At 37.1% G+C, this 8,968-nt stretch overlaps 1 long non-coding RNA gene across 2 annotated transcripts in view; it reads right to left on the bottom strand.

The window, feature by feature from the left end:
* LOC311618195 overlaps positions 1–3,868 on the bottom strand; it is a 696,016-nt gene extending 692,148 nt beyond the window's left edge. Inside the window, exon 1 of one of the 2 annotated variants that reach the window (XR_014794267.1) lies at positions 3,818–3,868. This is a non-coding gene — a long non-coding RNA (uncharacterized lncRNA). The remainder of the gene's footprint in view (positions 1–3,817) is intronic. The other variant, XR_014794268.1, reaches the window with a different exon arrangement.
* Positions 3,869–8,968: the final 5,100 nt, after the last annotated feature.

An 8,968-nucleotide genomic window follows, 5' to 3' on the forward strand; every position in this document is an offset into this window, starting at 1 on the left:
TCCTTGAATGTTTGGTAAAACTCTCCTGTGAAGCCATCTGGCCCTGGGCTTTTGTTTGCTGGAAGTTTTTTGATGACTGTTTCAATTTCTTCCCAAGTCACTGGTCTATTGAGATTTTTAGATTCTTCCTGATTGAGTTTTGGAAGTTTGTATTTTTCTAGGAATATGTCCATTTCCTCCAGGTTGTTCAGTTTGTTGGAATAGAGTTGTTCGTAGTATTTTGTAACAATCCGTTCTATTTCGGTGGGGTCTGTTGTTATTTCACCTCTTTCATTTCTGATTTTGTTTATTTGGGTCCTCTCTCTTTGTTTCTTGGTTAGCCTGGCTAGCGGTCCATCTATCTTGTTTATTCTTTCAAAGAACCAGCTCTTGGTTTTGTTGATCTTATGTATTGTTTTTTTGGTCTCTATGTCGTTTATCTCTGCTCTGATTTTTGTTATTTCCTTCCTTCTGCTTACACTGGGTTTTTCTTGTTGCTCCTTTTCTAACTCTTTGAGTTGTAGAGTTAGATCATCTGTTACTATTTTTTCTAGTTTTTTGCAATAGGCTTGTAAGGATATGAACTTCCCTCTCAAAACTGCTTTTGCTGTGTCCCAAAGATTTTGGATTGTTGTGCTTTCATTGTCATTTGTTTCCAGGATGTTTTTAATTTCTTCCTTGATTTCTCTGGTAACCCAGTCCTTGTTTAATAGCAAGCTGTTTAGTCTCCATGTGTTTGATTTCTTTGGATTATTTTTATTGTAGTTAATTTCCAGTTTTATGCCATTGTGGTCTGAGAAGATACTTGATATGATTTCTATCTTCTTGAATTTGAAGAGACTTTGCCTATGTCCCAAAATGTGGTCTATCTTTGAGAATGTCCCATGTGCACTTGAGAAGAATGTATATTCTGTGGCTTTGGGGTGGAGTGTCCTGAAGATGTCAATTAATTCCTTCTGGTCTAGTGAGTCATTTAGGATTGATATTTCTTTGCTGATTTTTTGTTTAGATGATTTGTCGAAGGGTGACAGTGGGGTATTAAAATCTCCTACTATGATTGTATTGCTATTAATCTCTCCCTTAATGTCCTCCAGCAGTTTTTTAATGTATTTGGTTGCTCCTGTATTGGGTGCATATATATTTACCAGGGTTATTTCTTCTTGTTGGATTGTTCCCTTTAGTATTATGAAGTGGCCTTCATTATCTCTTTTTATGTCCTTCACTCTGAGATCTAATTTGTCAGATATAAGTATTGCTACCCCAGCTTTTTTTTCATTTCCATTTGCCTGGAAAACTTTTTTCCATCCCTTCACCCTCAGTCTGTGTGCATCTCTTTTTCTGAAGTGGGTTTCTTGTAGACAACAGATGTATGGGTCTTGTTTTCTTATCCAATCTGTTACCCTATGTCTTTTGATTGGAGCATTTAATCCATTTACATTTAAGGTTATTATTGATAGGTACTCATTTGACGCCATTTTTATTCTATACCCGTGTTCCTTCTTCACTTCTTATTTCTTTATTTTTACAGTAGACCCTTTAGCATTTCTTGCATTGCTGGTTTGGTGGAGATAAAATCCTTCAGTCTTTTTTTGTCTGTGAAGCTCCTGATTTCCCCTTCAATTTTGATTGATAGCCTTGCTGGGTACAGTATTCTTGGATTCAGACCCTTCCTTTGCATGACTTTGTATATTTCATCCCATTCCCTTCTGGCCTGATAAGTTTCTGTTGAGAAATCAGTTGCTAGTCTGATGGGGGTTCCTTTGTATGTAACTTTCTGTCTCTCTCTGGCTGCTTTTAAGATTCTTACTTTGTCGTTGTTGTTTGCCAATTTAATTATAATGTGCCTTGGAGTCTGTCTTCTGGGATTCATTTTGCTTGGGACTCTGCGGGCATCTTGGATTTGTGTGGGTTTTTTCTTTTCTATTTCAGGAAAGTTTTCTGTCATTATTTCTTGAAATACTTTTTCCATGTCTACCTCAGTTTCCTTTCCTTCTGGAACCCCTATTATTCGAATATTATTTTGTTTTGTTTTGTCCCAAAGCTCCCGTAGGCTCTCCTCCTGCTTTTTAATCTTTTTTTCTAGAAGTTGCTCTACTTGGGTATTTTTTTCCATCTTATCTTCTAGCTCACTGATGCGGTCCTCTGCTTCATCTAGTCTACTCTTGATGCTTTCTATTGAGTTCTTCATGGTAGCGATGTCGCTTTTCATTTCTTCTTGGTTCTTCTTCAGTTCCTCATGGCTCTTCTTCATTTCCTCATGGTTCTTTCTCATTTCTTCTTGGCTTTTGTCAAATTTCTCTTCCATTCTTTTTAGCCATGCTATGATCATTACTCTGAATTCTTGCTCTGGCAGGCTGCTTACCTCTGGCTCGTTTACTTCCTTTTCTGGTGATGCCTGCTTTTCTTTCAAGTGCGGACTATGTTTTTGTCTCCCCATGGCCTCTCTTTTCAGGATGTCTGGTTATGTGGTATTCCTTCTCCTGCGTTGATTTTGAGGTACAAAATACAACACTACCAGGTACAACACAAGAGGCACTTAACAGGAATGTATTTACAATATTAATAACCTCTAATAAAGGTGACCACTAGAGAAAGGCAACTTAGGGGATAGGAGAGAAGGAATAAAGGTAAAAATAAAATAAAGAAAAATTAAAAAATAAAATTAAATTAAAATTAAAAAAAAATTAAGTAAATTAGAAAAAAAGAGGGATAAAGAGATAGAAAAAGAAGAAGAAAAAAAAAGTAATGACAAAATGAAGTTGGAAAACAGGGAAAAAAAGAAGAGGGAGAGAGAGAGAGAAAGAGAGAGAAGAAGCAAACTAAAAGAGAAATGGGAAACAAACTATATATATGTGGAGAAAATTGCCATAGAAAAACCTCTGGACCCAGCCAATGCCAGTAACAATACTTGGAGATTAATACAAACTACAATATCCACTATTATTAAGTAAGGCTATGATATACAGAAGTAAAAGAAACTAACAAAAACAGAGGATTTAAAAAAAAAATACAAAGCAACAATAACAATACAGGAATAAGCATAACAATTTCACTAAAAGGCATAAAAATTCACAATAATCAACCTTCACACATACAATGCGAAAAGGATAGAGGGGAGAATGGATTTTTTTTTTAACTAGTTAATATAGTGCAGAGATTGGTATTTATACACTTGGATCAGGGGTTGGAACTTAAGTCTATAAGTATAGTGAGAGCTTAAGCTGGGGGTATACAGAGAGAATAGAGGAAAAACTAAAGCCGGAAAGGGATAGGATAAACTGTAGACTAAAGGGTAAAGTTTAGTAAGAGAGTGATAGTGTAAAGGTTGAGTTGAGATAGGATTGAATGATGCTATAGTAGAGATTAAAATAGAATGAAGGTTACTCCCAATGTAAAATAAAGAAAAAATAAAATGGTACTAGAGAGAGAAAAAAAAGAAAAGAAAAAAAAATAAATAAAATTTTTTTTAAAAAAATTGCAAAATAGCAGTAGTAATAGTGATGATAGAGATTGAAAAATGTAATAATTGAAAAGGTAAAATCAAGTAAGGAAAAAAGAAAAAAAAATTGTTTCTTAAGTAAAAGATATGAAAAATGAAAATTAAATAAAAGATGTAAAAAATGAAAATAAAATAAAGTATAGCAAAATTAGCATAAAAATGACCAGTACTGGTCACTCACTTCCTCAGTTAATGTATTTGGCACTTCTGATTCTCGGACCAGACAGTCTTGCAGTTCCCAGCTTTCCACTGCACCTCAGTTTTGTAAGGTAATCCTTAATTTTTAGTAGACTATATCTTAGATATTTGTGTCCATTTATTTTTGATTAATTAAAAGACAAAAGAAAAGAAAGGAAAAAAAAAGAGAAAAAAAAAAAAAAAAAAAAAGGGCAGTTTGTAATTCAGCTCTTAGGTGTCAGTGTTTCCGGTTTGACCTCCCAGTCTTTTTGGTCGCTCCGGCCTTCTTTCTCTATGGCTCTAGCTGGCAGGGTGCCAGCTGGCTCCCAGACTATCTCTTCTGGCTCCGATCCCTTGTTTCCAGGGAGGCACTTTCTCCCTGCAAATTCCCCGGATATGCCCAACTAGGCTGTTCTTCCCTAGTATTCCGAAGCTAGGGGGTGAAGGGGATCAGGCGCCGAGGTGTCCAGATGCTCCGCCCTTGGCGGGACAGCCGCGATTCTTAACACTCTGTCCCCTGTCCCCTGGCTTTTTCTTAAAATAAAAAAAAATTCCCGCTTCTGGGGAAGCTTATGCCAAACCCAGCACTAGATGTCGCTGCAGCCTTCTTAGGGCTCAGCTTTGCAGGCACTCCATGGAGGCGGGGCCGGAACTCCCCGGCTACCGGAGCTGCCCGCGCCGCGGGCTGCGATCTCTCTGGCTTTCCCCGCAAACTCTGACCTTTCCGTGGGTGACCGAAGAACTCCTTTGAATCCACGCGCCAGCGCCAACTCGGGCGTCTCAGCTACTGGATGGACCTCTCCGCAGTGGGCTTTCCCGGCCTCAGAGAAGCCACTCCTTTCTCACAGCGCCGCCCCCGCTGCCGCTGCCGCCGCGACCGCCACTGTGGCAGTGCTGGCCACCCGGCTGGAAATCCTGTCCAGCGGATCGCTGCCTAGCTTCCTTGAAACCTCTGCTGCCCCTCAGCTGCCAATCAACCCTCCCTGAGCGACTCAGATGTTACTTTTATCCGTTCTGGGACCAGAGTCAGAACAAGTCCGACTGTTCCGTCGCCATCTTCCTGTGGTAATATTTTATATTTACCGAATAATATGTCCTTGATGTGTCTTGCATAATACAATCAGAATAATGGTCTTGTAATTATTATTACTAATTATAAAAATAATAAATAACTATTTAATGTTTACTATTTATCAAACACTATTTTAAGTTCTTTGCATATATTTACTAATGCAATCTTCAAAATAATCCTGTGAAGTATGAACTACTAAGTCTCTTATCTATATTTCAGCTGAATAACATTTGAGGGACAGTGGAGCAAAGTGAGACTAAGGGCCACACTGTCAGGTTATTGTTTGCTTAACGTATCTCAAACTAAATTCCTAAACATGACCCCCACAAGTGGAAAACGAGTCATGTTTTGGCATTACTTATAAGGAGTTCCAAATATCACCTCTGCCTATTATATTCTAGCCTCAACCTTTTGTATTTATTTCTGAAAACCTAAGTTGAGGGGTAATTTCTCTTGGCACCATATTTTGTGCCTGTTGTTTTTATTTTCTGGCATTCTCTCTTCCTTCCCACATCCATCTGGCTAACTTTTATTTAACATTCAGACATGAAAGAAGTAATTTCTATGAAAAACTTCATACACACACACACACACACACACACACACACACAGAATGTGCACCTCTTGTTTTTCTTTATAATATCTTTGAATTACTTTAACATTGAATTGATTTACCCTGATTTTAATTATCTGACTGCCTTCCTTTCTGATTTAGTATATTTTAAAATTTGCAAAGACAAAAATTATGTTTGATTGCACTTATGCCTACCCATAGTAAGCACTCAAGGAAGTACTATGGGAGAAAAAAAGGAAGGATAAAAGGAATAATGTATTTAATCAAAACCATATTTTAAAGTTATAAATGTGATTTGAAAATTTCATGAATGTGTTTCATCATGGAAAAGAGGGATCTTTAAACAAAACAAAATTGGTGGTCTACACAAAAAAAGGAAGTGGGTGGGTATCAGGGTGGGAGCAGGGAAAGAGCCTGCTGCTTAAACAGACTTTCTACAAGAGAGTGCAGGCCAGAGTCCGGTAGAGGCAGGGATTGTATCTTTCGTGTTCTGTTTGACCTAGTTAACAGACATCTGTCAAGTGTAAACTGGCTGAAGGACATCAGCATATGCCGTTTTTAAGTTAGGCAGAGACTGCCAGGATCAGTCCTGGTTGCTATTCCTTGCCAACATTTTGTGAAGCACATACCAGTTTCTGTTTAGAGTTGCCAGTCTCCAGCCTGTTGTGAGACTTAACAAATTCCAACTGGATCTCTATGCTGCTTTGCTTCCTGTCATATGTCAGGGCTCCTTACCTCCTTTTAACATCTCTACCAACAGCAGAGTGAGAGATAACATGAATAATACTGGCTATGCTGCTCATCCTTTTCATAATATCCTTGTTATTTTAAAACAACACAACTATATTCAAAATGAAATTATTTATCTCCAAATTGATATAAATCTGGTGGTGATAGGAAAAGCATTTTATTTTTGAAAATTGGTTCAAAAAGAATAAATATGTGGCAAATGCTAATGAGGGAAGGAAGGAAAAGAAAACTAGATGCAATGGCCATGTATACAGTAGCTAACAGCATCCTACCAGCCAACAGTCTTCTACCTACTCCAATATGAAATAAAAAATTGTTTCCAAAAGAAAAATTTCCAGTCGCATATTTACAAATGTAATTTTTTAAATATAATTGACATAAAATACCTATTTCCCCCATCACATTTTTTGAGATATAGTTGATATATAAGCTGATATATTGTGTAAATTTGGCTTGTATTTATTTAAGGTATAAAATTTAATGATTTATGTATATATTGCTAAATGATTACTCCAGTAAAGTTAGACATCCAGCACTTTTCATAGTTATAATTACTTTTTGTGTTTGTGGTGAAAACTTCTAAAATCTTCTCTCTTAACAACTTTAAAATATATAAACTATTAATTTTGGTCATCATGTTATACATTACTTTCCCTGAAACAATTTATTTTATAACTTGAAGTTTGTACATTTAAAATGTTGATTTTTACTTTTTCTTCCTCTTTTTTTTTGTAGGAGTACTTTTTAGAATACCATTAAGAGGTCTTGCTAATTGTATGTAAAATTTTCAGTCTTTATAAAAAGTAATTTATTATGCTGTTGGGCAGTGCTTTAATGATGAAAATCAGAACCACTAGAATAAAACCAACTGAAGGCAAATGCATTACAACTGATTAATTTAGTTTAAGGTTGAAAAGCTCTTGATTATCTTGATAGATCAGGAGGAACTTCATTCCACTCAACATCCATTCTTGATTAAATCTGAGTATAGTCACAATTCAATGCATTCTATGTCATAATAATGTATCAATATTCAAATAATAGACAATATAAAGTTTTGAAGAGAAAGTATTACTCTGTAGTACCTGAGCAAATCCAATTACAAACTACTGAGACATAAAAATAAAAAAATATATATATATTTTTGTAGAAGTGTTTCCATATAAATTATAAAATAAATAATTGAAGCATATTGTAATTAACTAGAGACCTGGTGCATGAAAATTCACCAGGCCTCTGGTTTATTACAATATGCTTGGCTTCAGCCTGGCCTGCCCCCTCAAACAGTCCAGGAGCCCTCATGGGCAGGCGGTGACCTGGTGATCAGGGGAAAGTGATGCCCCCATAACACCTCCACTGCTGCCACTATCAGCAGCGCACACCTCATCCAACCCTGGTTACCTAAGCCTCAGGCAGTCCAGGGAGGCTGGGCAGTCACCATCCAAGGCTTGCATGTGCCTCAGGCCTGCCCTGGGCAGCTGGGAAGCTGATATCTGAGGCTTGCCTGAGTCTCAGGCTGGCCATAGGTCACTGAGAAGCTGAGGGGACTGGGTGCTGCCATCTTGTGGCTGTGGGTGCTGCCATCATTGAAGGCATGGCAGACAATTAGAATATTCCCTCCTTATTGGCTGTGGGTGCCACCATCTTTGTGAGGGTGTGATGATTAATTAGCATATTTCCTCTTTATTAGATAGGATGAGAATATAGAAAAGTCACAATCCCTCACACTGTTCACATATTGATTTTGCTCTAAAACCTCAAGGCAAATATGTGTGTCTGTATGTAGTGTGTGTGTGTGTGTGTGTGTGTGTGTGTGTGTGTGTGTGTCAGGGAGTGTGTATAGATTTTTGACCAATCTTTGGCAAAAGTGAAATAGTCAAACATTTTGAGGATTTTTAGATTCAGATTTTTTTGTTGTTTTTATTGTTTACCAAAGGCCTAAATTGTTATCATGGCCCTTTTGGAGTACAGATATGTGGAAATGAGGAGAAACATATCATTCTGCTGCCCTTCCCTCCCCCTGCCCCTCTTTTTTTTTTTTTTTTTTTTACTTTAAATGCAGTGATCACCAGGAACATCTTGAATTAATTTGCCTGAACATTTTATCCCAATGTGTCATGGTCTTTCAAGTGTATCAACCAGCTTCATGGTGATAAGTTGATTTCGTTGGGCTCTTTCTTTCTTAAAAGAAATCGAACCTTTTGCATTTACCCAGATTATCATGCATCCTGAAAATGAATTTCCCTTCACTGTTTACATTGTTTTTGGCAATGATACTCTCTGAAAATGAGGTCATGGGATTACACATAACAGCCTCAGACCAAGGGAATAACTTCACAGAGAAGGAAAGGCAATGAAGGAGATAAACTATTTCTGTCTATATTATCTATCATCTGCCAATGAATCTTTGAGGTGGAATTTTAAAGGCTCAGAGAAAGCAGCATGTTGATAGGAATACAATTTGGAGATGGGTACCCTTATATGTATGTTAAACCAATAGCTATTCATACTGCAATTTTTTTGTTGTTTCAAGTAACTAAAAGATACAAGCGTGGGAACCAAAAAGGATATATAGGAACGTCCTTCAATTCCTCATTTCCATTAATCCATTTGGGGAACTTGGATTTTCCTCTATGTAATTTAGACTTTGTGGAATGAAAGAACATGCTTACTCTCACCAGAGAACTCAACAAGGAAAGGGCTCCAGAACATAATTCTTGTCTCTTCACTGCCAGCTCCCCATGCTGATAGATATGAAGCCAAAGAAAAGATTTCCTATCTTGGAAGAGTTAATAAAACAGTATTTGACTGACATGCTAAAATTGTGTCTGCATAAATAGCACATTAAAAATTGTCTAGAGGGCAAGGACTATTGGTGTAATTTACTTGCACTTCCATTCCTTGTGAAAACAATGAG

Source organism: Pipistrellus hanaki, assembly GCF_964339955.1.
Source record: "Pipistrellus hanaki genome assembly, chromosome: 2".
NCBI classification, from domain to species: domain Eukaryota; kingdom Metazoa; phylum Chordata; class Mammalia; order Chiroptera; family Vespertilionidae; genus Pipistrellus; species Pipistrellus hanaki.